The sequence below is a fragment of the Vipera berus genome, assembly GCF_964194415.1.
Source record: "Vipera berus genome assembly, chromosome: 2".
Taxonomy (NCBI): Eukaryota; Metazoa; Chordata; class Lepidosauria; order Squamata; family Viperidae; genus Vipera; species Vipera berus.
The window spans coordinates 252,151,091-252,175,039 of record NC_138203.1 but is presented as its reverse complement, the minus strand read 5'-3'; positions in this window follow the sequence as shown (position 1 = coordinate 252,175,039).

The following is a 23,949-nucleotide window of genomic DNA, read 5'->3' as shown; positions in this document are numbered from 1 at the left end:
ATAATACTTTTATAGCTGATGTAACAGCACAGAGGCCATGAGTTCTAGTCCCACCTTAAGACACAAAACCAGCTGGATGACCTTGCACCAGTCACTATCTCTTAGCCCTTAGAAGGATGCAAAGGCAAACCACTGATGAAACCCTGCAAAGAAATCTCCAGGAACTTGTCCAGACAAGCAGTTGCCAGGAGTCAGCATTGGCTCAAAGGTGCATGCACATGAGTATACACACACACACACACACACACACACACGTAGAATTTTTTAATGTAGTATTTATATATGCTATACTTCAACAAACATCTAGTCCTATTATGACCATAATTAAGCTATTACTAAATACTGTCAGTTTAGTGTAGTGGTGAAGATGCTGGCCTACTAACAAGTGACTCTAATCCCTCCTTAGAAAGGAATGACAAGATCTGAATGACAAGCCAACCCAACTCACAGGGTTGTTGTGGGGAAAAGAGGAGGAGGAAGAAGTATTACACACCCTTGAGTTACTTATAAAATAATAAAGGCAGGATAAAGGCGCCATGGTGGCACAGTGGTTAGAAGGCAGTATTGAGGCTAACTTTGCATTCCACTGCCAGGAATTGGATCCTGACAGGCTCAAGGTTGACTCATCCTTCCAAGGTTGGTAAAATGAGGACTCAGATTGCTGGGGGCAATAGGCTGTTTACAAACAGCTTAGAATGGGCTGTAAAGCGCTCTGAAGCAGTATATAAGTCTAAGTGTTATTGCTATAAAAAAGTCTTTAAAAACATGTTATAGGCTCATGAGATCAGAAGTTGATCCCCAAAAGTGGGAACTAGATGGGGGAAAAGGCTCTTAATATGAGGTGATAAATCTGGCACATGGAAAAATTAAATCTGGCATATGGAAAAACCTTCACTGCATGAGGATGAATCTTGATTAACTTATTGAAAGTGTTGCTGTAGACATGACCCAGAAGGTCAGCATCTGCAGAATTAACAGGCGATGCTCCTGGAGATCAGCCAATCTACAGACTTGCAGAAGGAAGAAATGGAGATCAAATCAAATCAAATCCTTTATTAGGCTCAATGACCAGATGTAAGAAATGGAAGTAAATCAGGAAAGGTCTACATCCTCAACCTAAGAACAGCTGTTTGCTGGCAGTCTATAACCATCTTTAATTAATGTAGCACATTATAACACCAGTTACAAATAATAATCCCTTATGTTTCAATGCATTCTGACATTTGGATAAGACCAGGCTGAAAAATATGATTGATTCTGAATATTCATCTAGAGCAGTTTTGCAGTGACTTAGAAAGCATCTTTTCAGTTCTTATTCTGACATTGCACAGTACTTTCCAAGAGCTATTTATTTATTTGTTTGTTGGTTAAATTCATTTGCTGTATATCTTGCCATGAGGCTAATCTAGCTGGCTTACAATAATAAAAAGGAAGAAAATGAAAGGCATGTAAACAGAATAGAAGTGAAATAATAGAACCATAAAATAAACAATGAAAAAGCAACACAACAAGAAATCATACAAGAAATCAGGGTGGATACTGCAGCAGAGAAGGCTCTTCTTCTGGATCCTAATAGTTGGAGTTCTTTGACTGACAGGATCAGAATAGGCCTCTGTCCTGGCACAAGTAGGATGGGCTTGTCCTAGCACAGGGGTAGGCAACCTTGTCTCTTTTATGACTCGTGGACTTCAATTCCCAGAATTCCTGACTCAGCTGACTCAGGAATTCTGGGAGTTGAAGTCCACGAGTCATAAAAGAGTCAAGGTTGCCTACCCCTGTCCTAGCGTGACAAGGAAGTTCATCAGTTAGTCATTAAGGGCTTTAAAGGTCATAAGTTAACCAACACCTTGAACTGCATTCAGAAGCAGACTGGTAGCCAGTGAAGTTCACAAAGCAGAGGTGTAATGTGGGCCATCCTAGGAGCCCCCAAAATTGCCCAATCACCATGCCCTCCAGCTGACCAATGGGCAAAAAGTGCTACCAACTTAGGGAAATTCCTGAGTTTGCTTTGCTGTGCTTCTTTGCAAGGCAAGGAAAAAGTGGTCCTTTTTCTGGTTAAAAAGAAGGAAAGTATATAAAGCACTTATATTTCATCCTGAGGGGAAAATGAAGGGTGAATTCCTCCATATCCAAGGACCATGTGTTGCCTGTCTCTGCTTTACCAGAAAAGGAAAGAAGTGATCTTTTTTCTCACTCTGTCCTAAAATCTCATGATTATGAGACTTGGTAAAGGTTAATTAATATTACTAAATGATCCGTAGATTAAATTAAGAATTTTAGCTATTTTACAGCAAAAAAAAAATAGTAAAGACATATGTCTAGAAATGATTCTTCAGGTAACAAATGTGCTCCATTGAAGGAGCTTGCCTAAATGTCTTCTGAATTGATGAGCTATTTGTGAAAAAAATCTAGAAAACTGATAAGGTACTATAAGACTGGAGAAAAAGCACATCTGATGAAAAGAGGAGGAGGAGGAGGAGGAGGAGGATCTAGGAAAATACATAGCAATTAATATCTAGTACCAGGTAAGGTACTAGAAGAGATGACGAATAAGCATGTCTATGAGCACTTAGGGAAAAAAATGCTACCTTTACCACAACTCAGCATGGGTTTGTCAAGAACCAGTTGTGTCAAAATGATCTCATCTGATTTATGACAGAATTGTAATTAGGTAGACCAAGGAAACACTGTGAATCATAACTGTGGCCATGTTATGCCTTGATCTCAATAAAGTCCTTGACAAGATCTCTCATATTCCAATATCTTGTGGGCAAGATAAAAACATGCAGGCTCCTGCATTAGAACAGGTTGATCAACTCTTCTCAAATGATCCTTATAAGCAGTTTGCATTTACCTGGTGGGAAATATTGATAGAAGTCCTCCAGAGATCTGTCCTTGGCTTCCCACTATTAAACATGACTTTGAAAAACAATATATAGCTAATCTGTAGATGACATCAAGCTAAAGGGATGGGTTAACACCTTAAGAGGACAAAATCACAGCTCAAAATTACCTTGGCATATTTGAATATTGGACCAAATCAAGTGGATTACGTTCAGTGGGGATAAATTGGTAAGCCCTGCATTTCAATAGGAATGATCAAATGCCTAGACACAGGATATTCAGGAAACCTGGCTTGGCTGGAAAACATGCGACAGGAATCCAGGAATGCCCACAGACCACAAATTGAACCACCACATAATCCCAGAATAAGATGTAAATGCTAGAATGAGCAACAAGGCCATCTTGAGTTGCAGCAACATTTTTTGTATCCAACAGATGGGAGTTCATTCACTAATGGTGAACAATGGAGAAGTCTATTTAAAACAGGAATGGGCATTCCTTCAGTTGAGATTTATAAACTGGATCTGCATTGCTAGCTGTCATAGATGGTTTCGTGGTCTCCTGCATTAACCTGGTGGTTTGACTAGATAAAGGCAGTGTAGTGGCTCAGCAGTTAAGATGCTGGGCTTGTCAGCTGGAAAGCCGGCAGACAGGTTTGAGACCTGAGCGTCAAGCAATGGAGTGAGCTCCTGTCCTTGCCCCAGCTATTACATTTAACCATTAATCCCTCACCCCCATATGCTTCTTAAAAACAGGAATTTGCAAAAAAGAAAAAAAATCCAATCTTTATTTCCAAATAATGTTCAGCTAGGTGTCCCATCATCTCAGCTAACTTCACCACTAAAAATCCAAGAAAATCCAGAGACTATTGCTCCAGACACTTTTTATTTGGTAATAATCCTGAAATCCTTCTATAAGAAAGACAAGAATCATAGTGGCTTCCTTACCTTATGCCTTGAAGCAAGTTTATTTATTTGTTCAATTTCTATGGCTGTCTATCTCAGTCAATGACACATTATTATCAGAAATTTGAATATCTAGATTCTTTTTGTGGCTTCTGTATGGAACCAGAATTTAATTTTAATTCTACGAGTAAGTTCCAAGTTCAAGTTCTTTATTCCAATTACTCTACCCCTCAGTGTAATTCACTATATTCAGCATTTTGGTTAAATTCAATTTCCAGTTCTTATACTTAGATTGACCAATACCATATCACTGTCTTTACATTTTATTACTTATGTCTTGGCTAGACTAGAACTCATGAAATAGGATGCTAGAGTAAGTTCATGGATGGAACCAACTCCTTCCCCTTTATAGTGACAATGTGGAAGACGATTATTATTTCAAGGAGTTTAGAGACATATTTTGATTTCTCCTTCATATTAAAAACAAGTTTAGAACTCACTCTAAGATAATCTGTTTGTTTTTCACTCTTGCTTGCTGAATAAAAAAAGGTGGCATGGTTTCTCAGAGATCAAGATGCTGGGTTTGTCGACTGGAAAGCTGGCAGCTCAGGTTGGAGACCTGAGTTCTATGTGATGGGGTGAGCTCCTGTCCTCACCCCAGCTCCTGCCAACCTAGCAGTTTGAAAGCATGCAAATGCAAGTAGATAAATAGGTACCACTTCGGTGGGAAGGTAGCAGTGCTCTGTGACATTATGCTGGCCACCTGACTGCAGAATTGTCTTTGGACAGCACTGGGTCAATGGCCTTGAAATGGAAACAAGCACTGCTCGGCAACAGCTGGCAGAGTAAAATCCGCAGGGACTCCTTTACCTTTACTTTTTTGATTAGATAACTTATGAGATTTCTTCAACTTCACATATTCTATAATTCTATGTTTATTTTTTACTAAGTTGAATATGATTGGCATATACTTCTTTTATATACATAAATATGGATTTGGAAATATGGGCAATAATTTTAATAGAATGCATTACACCTCATAATACGTGAAAGATACTTGTGGCTTCTGAAATGTGAATGCTATCTTGGGAATATTGCCAATACTTTGCCACCTACAGGCACTTCATTGCTGATTGCTAAAATAAGGGAATTATCAAGCATCAGAGAAATCAGGAAATCCAGGCAGGTCAAATGTATCTAAAGATTTATTGTAAGAAGAATTTATTTATTGTACAAGAATCTGAAATACTAACGGTCAAGGGAAATGGGGGGGTGGGTTTAAGAATTGAAGGTGGGCTGGACTAAGATCTCTTGTGGAATCATGATTGATGATGCATTTGACCCTTCTCTCGGGCAAAGCCTGGTCATTTCCTACAGGAATGAATTTTCTTAAGAAGACTCACAGTCACTCTGGGCAGGTAACAGGGAATATTTATCTGTCTGCCTGCCTGCCTGCCTGTCTGTCTGTCAATTATCTATCTATCTATCTATCTATCTATCTATCTATCTATCTATCTATCTATCTATCTATCTATCTATCTATCTATCTATCTATCTATCTATCTATCTATCATCTATCTCCTTAACCACCCATCTCCCTCAGTGCTTTAACGAAGAAGCAGGCGAGACAGCAAGTTAACGTTTTAACTTTTATTCCGAACCAGGCAAAGAACAAGAGAACATGACTTCTATTTATACTGACAGCTGTCGGCGGCTTGACCAATCAGGGGTGAGTCTGTTCCCGCGCCGCAGTCGCCGCCAATCGGGGCCGTCCGGTTTTGACAGCTCGGAGCTGTCATCTGTAGCGCGTGTAGAGCTGTCAATTGTTGGCGCTTGCGCGGTTTCGTCCGGCAGCTTTTGACAGCTGTCAAAAGCTGCCGTGGTTTTACCTCAGCCCTGTAACTTCTGTTAAACTTAATATAATAATAACTAGTAAATACACAACACCCCTTCCCCCTCCCTCTGATTGAGTTGTTTTACCCCAACTGTTTCTTTTTTGGGTTTCCCCATTCGTAGTCTTTCAGGTAGGTGGGAGGTTTCTTTAGTCTTTCGGAGCGCCGGGGAGTTGTCTCGGCTGGATGTTCTGTTTCCCTTGGGGCTTCTTGGGTTGGCTCCGGGGGTGGGGGGTTTGGTTCTGCTGGTTCCGCATTGATTGGTGCGGGGTGTTGGAATGGAATGTTCCGGTCGGGGGAGCTTTGTCGTGCCAGTCTCTGCGGCGGTGCTTCTGTTAGTATTTCGTCGTCCCCCCTTCCCCCTATGTTTTGAGGACTGCGTTGGCGGAGTTGGTCAATGTGTCTGTGGATATGTATATTTTGTCCAATGTCAATGATGTATGACAAGGGGCCTGTTTGTTCTATGACTACCCCTTGTGTCCATTTGTTCCCTCCCCCGTAGTTCCTGGCCCAGACAGCTTGCCCTGTGTTGAGAGTTCTATGTTGGAGGGCTGGTTCTGGGTCTGGAGGGGATCTGTCTGGGTGGAGACGGTCTAGTCTGGTAGTTAATCTTTTGCCCCAGCGAAGTTCCGCTGGGGACTTCCCGGTAGTTGTGCAAGGCGTGGTGTGTTGGGACAGAAGAAATTGTGCCAGTCTTTGGTGCCAGTTGCCGGAGATGATCTTGCGCAGTGCCTCCTTGGTTGATTTTACCATCACCTCTGCCAAGCCGTTCGTCGATGGGTGGAAAGGAGCCGTAGTGGTGTGCCTAATAGAGTTCGCCGTTGTGAAACTCTGGAATTCGTAGGAGGTAAATTGGGGGCCGTTATCGGAAACTATAACATCAGGGAGCCCGTGTGTGGCGAATAATCCCCTTAAAACTTGTATCGTGGCTGAGGAAGTTGTGCTGGCTACTGGCGCTACCTCTAGCCATTTTGAAAAGCTGTCGACAACAATTAGGAATGATTGTCCCTGGAATGGACCTGCATAATCTATGTGAATGCGAGACCAGGGTGTCTTTGTAGTTTCCCATCTATGTATGGGAGCCTGTGGCTGGGCGGCTCTAACTAGCTGGCAGGAATAGCAGCCAGCTACGTGTGCTTCAATGTGTTTGTCTAACCCAGGCCACCAGACATAGCTTCTGGCCAGAGCCTTCATTTTGACGGTGCCCGGGTGCCCTTCGTGTAGGCTCTCTAGCACTTTGAGTCTGTGTTTGTCTGGGATGATTACCCTGCTGCCCCATAAGAGACATCCTTGATGGGTGGATAATTCCTTTTGTCTTAAGATGTAAGGTTGGAATAGTGGGTCTCGGGGTGAATATTGCCAGCCCGTCGTGACATAGCCTAGGACTCTGCCTAGGATTTTGTCTGCCACGGTAGCTGCGGAGATATCTTTGACAGATAATGGGCATTCTGCCAGCTCTGAGATAGCTAGTATTCTTCCAGCTGGTGCTGGGTCTGGGTCCACTATTGGTTGGGGCAATCTGCTCAGGCCATCCGCATGGCCCATGGTTTTCCCTGGCCTGTATTCTAATTTGTATGAATAGGCTGACAGAAAGGTAGACCATCTCAGGATGCGGGGAGATAATATTTGTGGTGTTAGTCTGTCTACTGTAATAAGTCCTAACAGGGGCTTATGATCCGTAAAAATAGTAAATGGTCGGCCATACAGGTAATCATGAAATTTTTTTACGCTAGCCACTATAGCTAAAGCCTCTTTATCAATTTGAGCGTAATTACGCTCAGGTTTTGACAACGTTCTAGAATAGAACGCTACAGGGGTCTGTATTCCTTCTTTAGTTAAATGGCTTAGGACTGCTCCGATGCCGTACGGGGAGGCATCGCAGGCTAGACATAATGGCAGCTGATCGTTAAACAGGGCTACCGTTGTGCTGCTGGAGAGCAAGTTTTTTAGGAGGTTAAAACTTTTATCATGCTCAGGGGTCCACGTCCAGGGTTTGCCCTTGTCTAATAATCTATGTAAGGGTTCTGCAATGGAGGCTTTATGCGGTAGGAAGGTGTGATAAAAGTTAACTAACCCCAAGAAAGCCTGAAGTTCTTGTTTGTTTTTGGGGGTTGGTGCTGTTTTAATAGCTTTAATTTTAGCGTCTGTGGGGTGAATTCCCTTAGCGTCTATTTTAAAACCTAAGAACTCTGTTGAGGGCACCCCGATGGAGCATTTGTCTCTTTTTAATTTGAGACCAGCCTTCCTGAACCTCAGGAGCACCTTAGTTAGTTTGTCAGCCAGGTCATTTTCTGATTCCCCTGCAATTAGGACGTCGTCAAAATATGGGCAGACCCCGGGGATTCCCTTAAGTGTTTTCTCCATGATTTCCTGGAAGATTCCCGGGGCTGCAGAGATGCCAAATTGAAGGCGGTTAATTTTGAATGCTCCCTTGTGGGTGACTATTGTTTGAGCCAAAGCGGTGTCAGGGGTGACAGGCAGCTGTAAATACGCCTGCGCCAAGTCTAACTTGGCAAATATGGCGCCTGACTTAATGGCCGCGAGGATGTCTTTGACAGCCGGGACCGGGTAGGCATGTGCATTTAAAGCGAGGTTGAGGGTCGCCTTATAGTCGGCACATAATCTTATTTGGCCGTTTGGCTTAACTGGGGTCACTATGGGTGTCTCCCACTCGGCCCCTTCTACCGGTTCGAGGACCCCTAAGTTTGTTAATCTGTCAAGCTCCGCTTCTATTTTTTCCCTCAAGGCGAAGGGAACACTTCTGGCCTTGATTCTGACAGGCATCACATTTGGGTTCAGTTTAAGTGATACGGGCGGTCCCGTGTATTTCCCTAGTGAGCTGTCAAAAACGTCCGCGAATTGAAGGCAGACGGATTCCAATTTTGACAGCTGAATGGCATTGACACCTGTCAACGCTATTCCTAGTGCCTCGAACCAATCTAATCCTAGCAGGCTGATCCTGTTTTCTTGGGTCACAAGAATAGGAAGGGATCCTTTAAATTTCTTGAACTCTACGGGGACGGAAGCTTTTCCCCGGAGTTTAATGGGCGTTTTCTGGAAGTCAGCTAGGCGGAGTTTGGTGGGTCTAAGGGCGGGCCCTTTCCTACTTCGGTTGCAAATGTCCCTGTACGTTTGCCATGAGATTAGTGAGACGGAGGACCCAGAGTCCACTTCCATCTCACAGGGAATTCCCTGAATCCGGACGTCCACCTTGATTTTGGGTTTAAGAGTGCTGTGGACCGTATGTTTCTCCGCCCTCCCCCTTACATTAAACACTAGGGGCCTGAGACTGCCTGTCTCTGAGTGTATGTGGGGCCATACCTTCGGCTGTCACCTCCAGGTCGTGCAGGTTTTTCCGGCTCCGGCTGCGGCACACGGCTTTGAGGTGGCCCGTCTTTCCGCACCCATGGCATTTGGCACTGCGGAACCGGCACGTTGCTCTAGGGTGGCTTCCGCCGCAGCTGGCACACTTCGCCCTGTTTGTCGGGAAGTTTGGGCCCCTCTGGTTGTTGGCAGGCGCCCCCTTGTAGTTGCGTTGCAGCCTCAGTTTCTCGAACCGTCGTTGCACCGCGTCTATGTCTGTGGGGCTGTCGCCGTCCTCGGAACCGCTGAACCTGCCGTCTTCCTGGTGCACGGACCCCCTTGGTCCGCTGTCCGGTGGCCGTCGGTCATCTCCGTGGCAGTCTTCGTATGCGATGACTTCTCTGGCTACATTGGTCATTGTCATTTCAGGCTTGGCGATCAGCTTTTTCCTCAGCCGTTCGTCCCTGAGCCCTATGACAATCTGGTCCCGGATTCGGTCTTCTAAATCTGGGAACCGGCACCGACGTGCAGCATGCCTGACCCGGGTTATAAAGTCATTTGCCGGTTCGTCAGGAAGCTGGATTTTCCGAGTGAAGTTCACTCTCCAGTAGAGTTCTGACTTGAGGGGCATGAAGTATTTACTCAGCCCCTCAGTGAGGTCTGCATAGGAGATAGTGGCGACCGGCTCCGGGGTGAAGATCCCCACAGCGGCATCATAAACGGCGGGGCCGCTGAGCCAGAGGAGGGCTGCTGCCTTGGCCCGGTCATCCGTGATCTTCTTGACTACCAGGTACCCTTCTACCTGGCCCAGATGCGATTCCCAGCCTTCTGGGTGGCGAGTATCGAATTCTCGGATGTGGCCGTGGTTCGTCATGCTGTCTGTAATTGTGGGTGCCGCTGCTTGCGTTGAATGGAAGTTCAGCTTCCAGTGACTTCAGCAAGTGACCAGCTCGGCTAAGGGGAAAAATCTCTTCTCCCCTTAGGTAGTGACTTCAGCTTAGGCAAGCAGGCATCCCACCTTCGTCGCCAGTGCTTTAACGAAGAAGCAGGCGAGACAGCAAGTTAACGTTTTAACTTTTATTCCGAACCAGGCAAAGAACAAGAGAACATGACTTCTATTTATACTGACAGCTGTCGGCGGCTTGACCAATCAGGGGTGAGTCTGTTCCCGCGCCGCAGTCGCCGCCAATCGGGGCCGTCCGGTTTTGACAGCTCGGAGCTGTCATCTGTAGCGCGTGTAGAGCTGTCAATTGTTGGCGCTTGCGCGGTTTCGTCCGGCAGCTTTTGACAGCTGTCAAAAGCTGCCGTGGTTTTACCTCAGCCCTGTAACTTCTGTTAAACTTAATATAATAATAACTAGTAAATACACAACACCCAGTATAAACTGCCTTTCAGTCTAATAATCTAAGCAGAGAAAATAAAGAACACAGCACCTTCAATTTGTGTAACAGTGATCCTTCTGGGGGGATAATTGCATTAGCAGGTTTTTGCATGTATGTTTGTATGTGAGTATGTGTACAGTGTGTAAGTAATATATGGCATGTAAGTATGTGTGCATACATCCATAGGCCTACTGCAAATTATCTTAAATCAAAGTCAGAGGAATAAGTGCTTTCTCTAAATGGCTTCTAAAGGTCAGCCAAAATTTATAGCCACCAAGATAAATAGTCTTTATCTATTTTAGTGCGACACCATTATCAAATTAAAAAAGGCACTCTTTTTGGCATGGTTGGCAATCTTTATGAGAAAATGCTGGGGTCCTGTATGGCAGCTGGTTTAATCTTTCTCACCATCTGTACCTATAATTTGAAGCTGCTGACTTGCACAAGGTGCTTTGGAAATCCCATGGAATAAAGTGGGATTATTTCTAAATGATATGGCATGGGCTGTTAGCACAGTGTTGACATCAATTGGGAAATGATATTGCTTATTTCTTTCCCTTAGCTTCTGAATATGAGGAAATAGTTAGTGCATTTGTCTCTATCATTTTATTGTATGAAAAAAATCTAATAAATGATTAAAGGTATACATATTATAAACAGAATGTAGAATATGAAGATAAAGTCATTTGTCATTCACATATTATTTTGAACAGAGCAATGTAGCCCCCCCCAGTCTATTATGTTCAGCTGAAAAATTAATTTTAAAAAGAAAGCAGGTGCATGTTGAATGGAAAACCTTAAACTCCGAATCCCTTCAAACAGGACCTAAAGCCCAGTAATATCCCAACATCATGTTTTAGAGTTTTTGCTCTAAAATCAACATCATCATCTCTACAGTAATGATCATTTAAGTATTAGCCAAACCCAATATAGGTGAGTCTGCAGTTGAAGATAATGTGGGAGATACTTCAGCTTTTGTATTTTGTATTCTGAATTTATTATATCAGTTTTAATTGCTTTTTTTGTATGGTCTGTTCACCACTCCATTATCTGATTAAGATGGGCAACTATATAAATTTCCTAACTGATAATAACAACAAACTAAGAAGAATATAGTATACCATGAAGGCTTACTGAATACTGGAGAAACCAAATTGGTTTGGAAGAAAGACCAAATGAAGAATGAAAAAGAGACAAAGCAAGGAAACGAATTACAAGGCCAGCACACACACACACAGAGAGAGAGAGAGAGAGAGAGAGAGAGAGAGAGGGGCTAATTCTGGCTGCACAAGACAAAGCCTTAAAAAGAAATGCATCCAAAGCCAGAAAAAACAGCAAATGTTGCCTCTGCAAAGAAATTCAAGATGGCTACCTAGTTAGCAGCTATAAGAAGATCAGACAGACTGACTGCAAACAGTGGCATGACAAAGTAGCAACAATAGTACTTTGGAAGATCTGCAAGAAATACCATTTGCCTGGAAGCAAGAATTGGTGAGACCACAGAATAGATAAGTAATAGAAAATGAAGAAATTGAGGAGGAGAAGGAGGAAGAGCAAGAGGAAGAGTTCGTCTTGCCTTTTTGCTGTGTGCATGCTTTGGTCTAGTGCCAACATGAACTTTCTTGGGCTCCTATTCACTAATGCTGGTCTTGGCCCCCTTACAAATAATTTTTTCCCAGCACTGGAGTTGGGGGAGAGAGCTCTGATTCAGGGGCTGATGTTTGTATTTCCAGCACCAGCCCTATGAGTGCAATTACAACTGTTGTAACAGATGTCCATCTGGGGTCACTGCTGCTGTTTGTTGTTGCCATTAGCTAAGTTGATGAGCTGGTGGGGAGGTTTACCAGAAGGCATCTTATTAACGAGACCTTTCAGACTGAAGCCTCCCTTGCATTTGACTTATACTATTTTCAGGAAAGGACCAAAATAAGACATCTCCCAGACATGGTGATGGCCAGTATTATGTCGTGGGCTCTGATGAGCAGGAACGAGAACACGCAGATGAGTACAGACAAACTCATACTTTATTTAAGCAGAAACTGTACTGAGAGATTGGAGTCACCCTGCTTCAATATATAGCCAGGCCCTATGGTATTAACCAATTGGATTGAAGCTATACTTGCCGCCCAAAGTTGACCAATGGCAGGACAGGAGACGTCCTGTCTGGGTTGCTGGAGAACCGTTAGTTCTCCAGCAATTCACGTGGTGATATTCCAAAAGCCCAGTACATAACAGCCAGTATCTGAGATGGCAAAGTAGAGAAATTCATGGAGTGTTTGATAGCCCTTCCTAAGTTACTCAGAAGATTCTGTTCTTTGAAGATGTCTCTAAGGATATTCCTGAAGGTGTCCTCTGTTTGAAAAGCTGTCTGGCTTAAAGCTGGAGAGCTATAAGAAGAAAGAGAGGTTTTGGAGCTGCCTATCAAATGTGAGCTCAGGACAGGAAAGTGCGCTGGCAGGTAGAAGAATTGCTTGACCACAGTCTATATGAGATTATTCAGTATGAAAACCTATGTTGCATTATTATTATTATTATTATTATTATTATTATTATTATTATTATTATTATTATTTTGTAAAAGAGGCTTCTGTTTTTCTATCTAATTTTCAGAGTCCTTGAAAATTTAAGATTTTTCATGGTGCATTTTTGGAGTTTATTGTAGGTGGAAGGTACTATTAATAGTATTACAACTTTTTTGTTATGTGTTTCTTCATTTCTTGGAAGCTTTCCTGGCTACCTGTACTTTCCAATTTGAAAATTCAATCTTCGTTATACAGCATCTTCATGGGAAGCCAGAACGTCTGCAGATATCTCTGGAGAGAGACTTGTAAATGAAAGAGAGAATTTTTCACATTGTCCCTTTGCCACCTTATCATTAAATAAGTGCAAGAACGAGCCATTCCTTTTAAAGATAATTTCTTCTTTGAAAAATATGTCTTAAACAATTCTCTTTCGTCTAAGTGAATGAGACTTGGTAAGAAAAACAAAACAGGGAAATATTCTGTAGGACAGTAGATTAAAAAATAAAATAAAATGCATCCACGCAAACCATAGCGATGATTTCCAATTATTTCTCTGTACCCAGAAAACAGCACTCATAAATTGCTACAGTTGTGTCCTTTATTTTCCTTGGGGAAGCGGGGGAGGGACACAAGTTAATATTTGAGCAGAAGAGTTTTAAGACTCCTTTATTCTGCTTTTTGGGTTACCCATAAACAGCTGGTTAACAAAGTCTGGAAACAGGATGCCGGCTTAGATAAGCTATTGTTGATCTAATTTATATTTAAAATCTTCTACCCTTGGCAATTGCTCAGAGAAGCTAACATATGCAATATATCTTTTGTGTTACGCATTTATGATAATGTGCAATCCATCTGGTCTCAGAGCAAGTTTCTCTGTTCTGGTTTTGTTGTTGTTGTTGGTGGTGGTGGTGGTGGTGGCAGTGGTCTTTTTTTTTTTTTTTTTTTTTTTTTATTGAAAAGTTTTAAAATACAGTTTTCCATTAGAAAAAAAAAAAAAAAAAACCCCTTCCCCCTCCCTCTACCCCCCCTACCTCCCCCCAACGTCCCTCCCTCCCCTCCTCCCTCCCCCCCCTCCCCCCCCCCCGACTTCCCAGAGCTAAATACAAGGTATATGTATGTAAAAAAGCAATCATAAACTACCATATACTAAAGACTATAGATTCTAAAATCCATCACTCTCTAGCTTATATAGGATAAAACACACCTTAACCATAATAAATGTATATAAAAAAAAACTAGCATAAAAGAAAGAAAAAGAAACGAAAGAAGACTCATTCGAATGCTACATAAAACTTCTTAACCCTATACTTGTTCTGGATAAACTCAATCCATTTTCTCCATTCCATAATATAACGTTCTTGCGAATGATCTTTCAAATAGGCTGAAATCTTCGCCATCTCTGCCAGGTCGGAAACCTTTAAAGTCCATTCTTCTATAGTCGGCAGTACCTCTTTCTTCCAATATTGACCTATCAAAAGTCTTGCTGCCGTAACTAAGTTCAACATCAGCTTAGAGTCCACAACTGTAGCGTCAACAATTATTCCCAACAAAAAAAATTGCGGACAAAACTTTATCCTCCGTTTAAAAATCTTCTGCATATTCCACCAGACTTTTATCCAAAAAGCCTTAACCTTCTTACATGTCCACCATATATGAAAATATGTTGCATCTTCATCACCACATCTCCAACATTTAGGCTGGTATTTCGGATACATACTTGCAAGCTTTTTGGGATCTAAATGCCATCTATAAAACATTTTGTAAAAGTTCTCTCTTAAATTTTGAGCTTGAGTAAATTTTACATTCCTCACCCAAATCTTCTCCCAGGTGTCCATTGTAATAACTTCCTGAATGTTTTGGGCCCATTTTATCATGCAATCTTTAACAAGCTCCGTTTCTGAATCAATCTCCAGCAATGCAAGATATATCCGTTTAATATGTGCTGGTCCCTGGTTTCTAATTTGCTTTATCAAATTTTCATCAGTCATTATAAATCCATTTTTCTGGTCTTCTTTCCACCTGGCCCGTAACTGAATATATTGAAACCAAGTTTGGACAACCTTCTCTTCTCGCAACAGGCTATATGCTTTCAAGCACCAAATATTCCTTTCCAAACTTAAAATCTCCTTGTACGTAGTCACATCATGTTTAAAGCCAGCATGTATATTTTCTATTGCGTGTTTTGGAATTGCCCACAATGGTATCTTGCTGCTTAACTTATGTCTATACTTCTTCCAAACTCTCAGCAATGCCTGTCTTAAAATATGCATCCTGAACACAATATCTACCTTCTTATCATACAACAAATATGCATGCCAGCCAAACAACAGATCATGGCCCTCAAGATTTAATAACCTCAATTGCGTCAAATTAATCCAATCGCTTATTCCTACTAATGCAGCAGCTTCATAATATAATTTCAAATTGGGCAGCTTAAGGCCACCTCTCTCACGAGTATCCTGCATAATCTTAAGTTTAACTCGTGGCTTTTTCCCTGCCCAGACAAATTTATTGATACCACGCTGCCATTCCTCCAAATTAGAATCTTTCTTAAGAATCGGTATCATTTGAAATAAAAATAAAAATTTGGGCAGGACATTCATTTTCACTGCTGCAATCCGTCCCAACAAAGACAATTGCAATTTTTGCCAACTCTCCAATTCTTTTTGAATTTTTCCCCATAATTTTTCATAGTTATTTTTATATAGCTTTGTATTAGAGGGCGACAAAATCACCCCCAGATATTTAACCCTTTTAACAATCTCAAATCCAGTTAATCCTTCTAAGAGAGCCTTCTGTGAAACTGTCATATTTCTAGCCAAAATTTTAGTTTTCTGTATATTTACTTTAAATCCAGAAACTTTGCCATATTGTGTTATTATCTCCATCAGGTCCACAACAGAGTTCTCTGGCTGGGTCACTGTAACAACCAGATCATCGGCAAATGCTCTCAATCTATAGTCCTGATCTCCAACTTGAATTCCCTTAATTTTTTCTGAATTCCGAATCTTGGTCAATAGTATCTCCAATGTTAACACAAATAACAAGGGCGATAACGGACACCCTTGCCTTGTGCCCTTCTCAATATTACATACTGCTGTCAAGCTATTATTAACTATGATTCGGGCAGTTTGTTTTTGATATAATGCCCTAATCGGCTGCAAAAAATTTTCGCCAAAATCCATTTTATCTAAGACTTTCAACAAAAATTGCCAATTCAATTGATCAAAAGCCTTTTCAGCATCTAAAAAGATTAGCGCTGCAGAGATCTGGTTGTGCCTTTCCAAAAACTCTAACACATCAACTATATGTCTCACATTATTTTTCATTTGCCTACCACTAATAAACCCCGTTTGGTCCCCGTGAATCACCTGTTGCAGGACCCTCATCAGTCTATTAGCCAAGACCTTAGCAAATATCTTATAGTCTGTATTTAAAAGCGATATCGGTCTATAATTTTTAACTTGAGTAGCATCCTGGTCTTCCTTCGGAATCAAAGAAATAAAAGCTGTTCTCCAAGACGGGGGCACCTCTCCCCCCCTCTGGATTGTCTGGAACAGTTCCTTTAACGGTTTTATCATCTCTAATTGCAAGTTTTTATAATAGGCCGCAGTCAAGCCATCAGTGCCTGGTGCTTTATCCACCTTCAGTTCCTTAATAGCTGTAAAAATTTCCTCTTCTGTAATCAGTTGATTAATCCCCTCTTTTTGTACTTGCGTAAGAACCGGGATGCTAGCATTCTCCAAATATATATCAATATCTTTTATATTAATTTCCTCCTTAGTATATAATTTCGAATAAAAATCCAGAAAAGCATCCTTAATAAGATTCTGTTGAAACACAACCCTTCCTTTATATTCAATCTTATCTATATTAGAGGCCCTTTGCTTTTTTCTCAGTCTATAAGCTAACCATCTGCCTGGTTTATTAGCGTTGCAAAAAGTATTATGCCTAGCAAACCGCAGATTAGTTGCCACTTGATCTGCCATTAATTTATCAAATTGTCCTCTTAGCAATCTAATAGCCTCCTTAATCTTCACATCCTCTGGATTCAAAATCAAAGCCTTTTCTTTTTCCTTTATTTCATTCTCCAATTGTTTCCTTCTAATTTCCACTGCACGTCTATGTCTATTGTTCATATATATCAACACCCCTCTCATATAGGCCTTGCTAGCATCCCAAACCATGTCCATAGAAGTACCCTTATTCATATTAATCTCAAAAAAATCCTTCATCCGCTGTTTACATTCTTCCACATTTTTCTGATTTCTAAACAAATTCTCATTTACACGCCACGAGCGTCTGTCTCTTTTCTCCTCATCAATCTCCAACCAAACTGGGCTGTGGTCAGAGATAATTCTCGCACAAATCTTCACCTTTTTAGATCTCAGAAAAAGGTCATTAGTCAACAAAATAAAATCAATCCTTGAAAAAGATTGGTATCTGTCAGAATAAAAGGTATAATCCTTCTCTTGGAAGTGTCTCTCACGCCAAATATCTCGTAATTCCAAGTCATCCTTCATTTCAAAAAAGGATTTAGGCAGTCTTGCATGACTTGGAATGCGCTTAAAAACTCCAGCCTTATCCAGCTGTACATCCAAAACACCATTCCAATCTCCCATAAAAATAAAAGATTTATAATCCAACTGGGTAATCTTTGTGTGAAGTAAGCTAAAAAAATCAGCTTGTTGTTGGTTAGGTGCATATAATCCAACTAAAAGCGTCTTTTTACCTTCTAACAACAGCTCAATCATAACATATCGTCCATGCTTATCTGCTTCAATTAAGTCTGCTGTTAAGGCACTTTTAACATAAACAACCACTCCATTTTTCTTATTCTCTGCAGAGGCAACAAATTGCGTACCCAGTCTCGAGTTCAATAAATACTTTTGATCCAAAACTCTAATATGCGTTTCTTGCAAACATATAACATCTATCTTAAATTGTTTTAAGTATTGAAAAACTTTCTTCCTCTTCTGCGGTGAATTTAATCCATTAACATTCCAGGTTAGAAATTTAGTTGCCATGCATATCCTCCAAAAGCTCTTGGACCACAGCTTTGATAGGACTAATTTCTTTAGGCCGTGCTCCTCCCACAGCTTGACTATATGTACGTTGTGAAGAATCTGAAGACTTTTGCTGATCTTGTTCTTTTATTTTCTTTGCTCGTTTTAAAGCAGCACGCGTTACTCTTTGCTCTCTAGGATCATCCAAAGAAGTTGTAGCTTGATCTCCTCCAACACCACTTTCCTCTGTTCCATCCTCTTGATGTTTTCCTTCTCCAGATCCCTTTCCAGCTTCCAGAAGTGTTAATGGGGCTGCTTTTAAGACATTGTTATAGAAATCACGCGCTTGCTTCACAGTAATCAGCCGGTACCTTTTACCTTCATGCATCACCATCAGCCCCTCAGGGATCTCCCATCTGAACCTTATATCTCTTTGCTTAAGCTCCTGCACAAGAAATGCATAGTCCTTCCTTCCCCTTAAGATCCTTGGAGGAATTTCTTTTAAAACCAGAACTTCTTGTCCAGCAATCACCACTTTAACATCATAGGCAGCTTGTATAACTTGGTCTCTAATTTCTCTTTTTGCAAAATAAACCACCACATCTCTAGGCAACTTTCTCTGCCTAGCAATCCATGAATTCACCCTGAACACTTTATCCATAGCTGCTCTTATTTCAGATGCTTGCTGGTTTAATACCCCTTCAAGAGCCTCAGAGATCAGTTGCTTTAAATCTTCTTTAATATCCTCTTTTAAACCTCTAATTCTGATAGCAAACTGCATCTGGTAATATTGGGCCAAGCTTAACTCCTTTTCCACTTTGTCTCTTATATTTTCATTCTCTCGAGCCTTTACTTCTAATATAGCATTTCTTTGAGCCAAATCATCCATTTTTTCATCTAATTCTTCCACACATTCCGCCACTTTATGCACTGAGGACAAAATGTCTACCTTCATCACGCTGAGCTTCTGTTCCATCCTCTCTTCCATTCTCTCCTCCAGTTTCTCCAGTTTCTCCTCCATCTGCGCAAATTTATCTGCCATTGATTGATTGATTGATTCCAAAAGTTTATCCAAAGCATCTCGTAAATCCTTCGGTGTCAGCGCTTCAGGAGGGTGCAATGCCTGTAGTGATGATTGTTGCACTGGCGAGGATCCACCACTCCGAAGAGTTTTAGGGGGAGGTTTCGCCGCCATCTTTTAGTCCTCAATTATGACGCACTTTCAAAAGTTTACAAAGTCCAACAAGCTAGAGAGTATATTAAAATAAATCTCTTCACCTTTGTCTCTTGTACCGCTCTGCCTGCTCCTTTAAATCATAGTCCTTTCTGCAGGCAGGGATGGTTCGCAGACGCCTGGCTCCGCTCCAAGAAGTTCGGAGCAGAGACGCCGGCCAGCTGGGAGCAACCCAGGCTTCGGGGGAGTTCAATCCTTCAGCCGCCCAAGCTCCAAGCTCAGGCGGCCCTGGAGAACTCTACCCCTACCTGGGGCCTCACCCCCTCCTCTTCTCCCGAGGAGGGGGCTTCAATTTCGCCCGAACAGCTGATCGGCGCTGTTTCGGGCGAAAAAACAAACAGCTGAGCCGCGGGCAGCCCGGGAAGGCTGTCTACGGCGCCGCGCCGCCGTGGTGGCAGTGGTCTTGTGCAAGCCTGCTACTTTACCTTGTTATCTTAAATAATGCATGTTATTATTGTCTTCATCTCAGAATTTGATATTGTGACATGAAAATACTTCATTTAAAGCTCCAGTATCATAGTACCAAGATTTCGCCAGCTGTCTATACTTCATTAAAAAATCTAATACGGCAATGAAAAAACAAATCTGTACAAAGCATTCTCCAGACTGTTCCTTTATCTCACTAAGGGAAAAAAAAAACACCCCCAGTGGCTTCAGAATTAACTGTTGTACTCTAAAAAGCTAGCTATCACTGTGAAAAATGTTGATAATTTGGGGCATGATAATAAAGTGGGAAAAATACCCCCACTTTTGTGATCTGAATGTTGAGTTGAATTGAGTTGAGTCATCCCTACAGATTTTCAGGAGATTTAATCTTATGTAGGATTCACAGCATAAGCACATCTCATCTACAACAATCTCTTCTCTAATATTGTTAGTCATTGTCCATAAGGCAGGAAGATTATTTCCAATGGAAGCCTGCTGTAATTGATTATTGTTCTCAAAAGAACCTGGCACTGGGCTTTCCTTCTTGGCAACAATAAACACTATCCTTTTTATGATTTTTTTTGTATTTGGCATTTGTGAACAGAAAAGCTCCTGGAATCAAGATGGAAAACCCAATTCATATGTTGTGTTTCCCTTGTTCTAGTTCCAGGTGGGTCTAGGGCTGGCTCAGGAATTCTGGGAGTTGAAGTCCAAGAGTCATAAAAGAGCCAAGGTTGCCTACCCCTGGTCTAGGGAACAAGGAGTATTATAATTAATGCGATCACATTCAAAGTAAATGCATAGAGTCAAATTTTATTTTGTAGAAATTGGGAAAACCCAATTCATATGTTGTGTTTCCCTTGTTCTAGTTCCAGGTGGGTCTAGGGCTCAGGAATTCTGGGAGTTGAAGTCCACGAGTCATAAAAGAGCCAAGGTTGCCTACCCCTGGTCTAGGGAACAAGGAGTATTATAATTAATGGGATCACATTCAAAGTAAATGCATAGAGTCAAATTTTATTTTGTAGAAGCATTTCAACAATACAAGAACAAATAGCAAGTTGAAGATTTTAAAGATTTAGTGTGATTATTTTTTTAAAAAAGGAATTGAAGGAGTTGTTGTTTGACCTCTGCATGAGAATGCAAAAGAGTACCCCAATAGGAGTTTGATTTTGTTATAAGTCATTACAGGCTATGTGGTAGCCAATTGACTCCTGCCCTTCTTTCCAATTTTTATTTTTCATCTGAGACTGAAGAAATCAGAGGTCTTCAGCTGTCAGTAAATCTGCAATTTCCAATGGGGCTCCACACAGATGTCCAACTCTATCTTAAAGATTAAAAAAAATCTTAAGAATTAACAACTGGAGTCCTGACACTGTCTAACAGGGGTCTCGGAGGATCAGAAGCCATACAAAACACTAATCAGTCTTCTCCATTGTAGGTCTGCTTTGTAACACAATTTAAATGATAATATCTATAACAGGGGTGTCAAACTCAATTTCATTGAGGGCCACATCAGCATTGCGGTTGCCCTCAGGGGGCTGGGTGGGTATGGCCAGGGTGGGCGTGGCCTACTGGGTGGGCGTGGCTAGAGTGCATATGGCCTACTGTATGGGCATGGCCAGCTCTACATCGTTCGCATCAAGGGTGCCTATGGATGCCTAGGCAGGAGTGGGACAGATCTGAGGGTCTCTGGCAGAAGGAGGGTCTCTGGGCCAGGGCCAAGGCAGTGGGGGCCGTTCCCTCACTGTTTCCAGGATGGCTTCGCGGGCCACACGAAACCACTTTGCGGGCCGGATCTGGCCCCCGGGCCTTGTGTTTGACATGTCTGATCTATAATATCATGAAAATTTAACTCACGTCCTTTTAATTACTTTTAATTCCACACATATATTTCCGGTCCACTTCTGTAAAAGCCTTAATGCCAACCCTGCCACACACAGGCATTTCAACTTCATGCTCAGAAATATTTACTGAACTCCTACTCTGCTTCAATTAATACATCTCATCCTCTAGTGTTATATGAGTCCTTTATATCTGTACTTTTACAATAGTTTAATAAGTTAGCCTCAGTAAAAGTGAAATGCTAAAGTTCAACTGAACAGAGTGAGATTTGCGAATAAGTTCAACTGAACAGAGTAAGATTTTCATCTGGATAAACATATAGAGAGAGTGGGAGTGGCATGATGGCCTAGAGTTGGAACTCTTGTCTCACAATCAGGAAGCTGTGAGTGTTCTGAACCAGCCCTCTTCTCGCAACCCCTAATTAAGAGAAGAGTCTGGAAAGCGTCCAAGGCTAAAAGGCTTCTGCCAAGATTTAATTACGCAGTTAACAAAAACACAAGAGCTTGTCTTCTCAAGCGGAAAAGTTGCTTTCAGCAACCAGCCCCTCCCCAAACACTTCTTTTATAGAGAGCTCAGGGCGTGGTCTCCCTGTGCCTCCTCCCGAGGAGTCCCATAGTCTTTCTTTGTTTGTCCCTGCTCGTCTGCCTCCTGCGTCGGGCGTCCTTGAACAGGGCCAGCTGTGGGTCATCATCCTCCGCACTCTCGGGCTCACACAGCTGAGAAGAGGTCCCCGGCTGAGGACTCTGCAAAGCCTCCAAATCATCATCAGCCGGTTCGTTTCCCTCCTCCCCCACATCTGAGTCCTCCGATACATCGGACCCGGCTGTCGGACCCACAGGCTGGCCCTGAGTCACAACACTATCCCGCACCGCAGGGCCCTTCCCTCGGGTCTGCCGATCCGGATGCGGTCGGGATGGGAACTGTTCGTGAAACGCAGTCACCAACGCAGGGGCATGAACGGCGGTCGCGTCTTCCCATGTGAAGTCCTCCGGCCCGTACCCTTTCCACTCGATCAGGTACTGGAAGCGACCTTTCAGGCAGCGGGAATCCCTGATGCTGGCGACCTCGTACTCGGGGGTGCTGCCTCCATCACGAGTTCCTGATGGGGGAGGTTCCGCTTGGCGAAGTGGACAGGCCGGTTGTTCGGGGACCAACAAGGACCGATGGAAGACGGGGTGCACGCGCAGGGAACGTGGCAGAGTTAAACGATAGGCGACCGGGTTGATGACGGCCTCGACTGGGAACGGTCCAAGGTAACGGTGGTCCAGCTTCCTCGCCGGCCGAGTGGATGGTAGGTTCCTGGTGGACAGCCAGACCCGATCCCCCACCGATAGTGGAGGCGTATCCCTTCTCGACCGATCGGCGAACCTCTTGTAGTCGGCCTTGGCCTTCTCCAGCTGCCGTCGCACCAACCGATGGATCGCCTGTAACTCCGCCATGAATTCGTTCGCTGCCGGCTCCGGTGAGTCCACGGGAGAAAGAGGGAAGAACCTGGGGTGATAACCCACGTTGGCCAAGAACGGTGTCATCTGCGTGGAGGTGTGTTGCGAGTTATTAAAGGCAAACTCGGCTATGGCCAAATAGTCCACCCAGTTGTCCTGCTGCAGGTTAACATAGCAGCGCAGATACTGCTCTAAGATGCCGATGACCTTCTCGGTACCCCCGTCGGTCTGAGGATGATGCGCGGACGAGAGGCAAACCTTAATGTCCAACGCCCGCATCAACTCCTGCCAGAAGCGGGCTGTAAACTGGGCCCCCCTATCGGAGACGACCCTATCGGGAAGGCCGTGCAGCCGGAACACCTGTTGGATGAACATGCGACTAGTGGCGCGAGCTGACGGTAAGCCGCGACAGGGGATGAAGTGCGCCATCTTGGTCAACATGTCCACCACCACAAACACTGTTGTGAAGCCGGAGGATGGGGGTAGATCCGTCAGAAAGTCCATGGACACAGCCCCCCAGGGTCTCTTGGGCGTTGGCAAAGGCTGCAGTAAACCAGGCGGGGCCCCTGTCGCTGACTTGGCCTGCCTGCATGGGACGCAGGAGGTGACATAAGACTGGACATCGTGTCGGACTCGGGGCCACCAGAAAGTACGGGAGACCAGGTTCAGAGTCTTGAACAGGCCAAAATGCCCCGCAGCCGGGTTATCATGACATTGGCTGAGGACGAGTCCCCTGAGTGGCCCTCCTGGAACATAGAGCCGGTCACGATAATACAGGAGTCCATCCGTGACCGACCAAGGCGAATCTGGCCCCACCTCTTCCTTCCGCTGAGCCACCCACGCCTCCTGCTGCTGCGCCTCCCGGATCCGAGCCCGTATATCCACCGGCTCCCGTACCGCAGCAAAAGACTCGACGGGGATCACTGTCCTGGGCGGAAGCTTGTCTTCCACTCGGGTGTACTCGGGCTTCCTGGACAGAGCATCCGCTCTCTGGTTGTGCCCGCTTGGTATGTACCGCACCCGGAAGTCAAACCTCGCAAAGAAGAGGGACCACCGGATCTGGCGTTGGTTCAAATTCCGAGCGGTCTGCAGGCTTTCCAGATTCTTGTGGTCCGTCCGGACCTCGATTTGATGCCGCGCCCCCTCCAGAT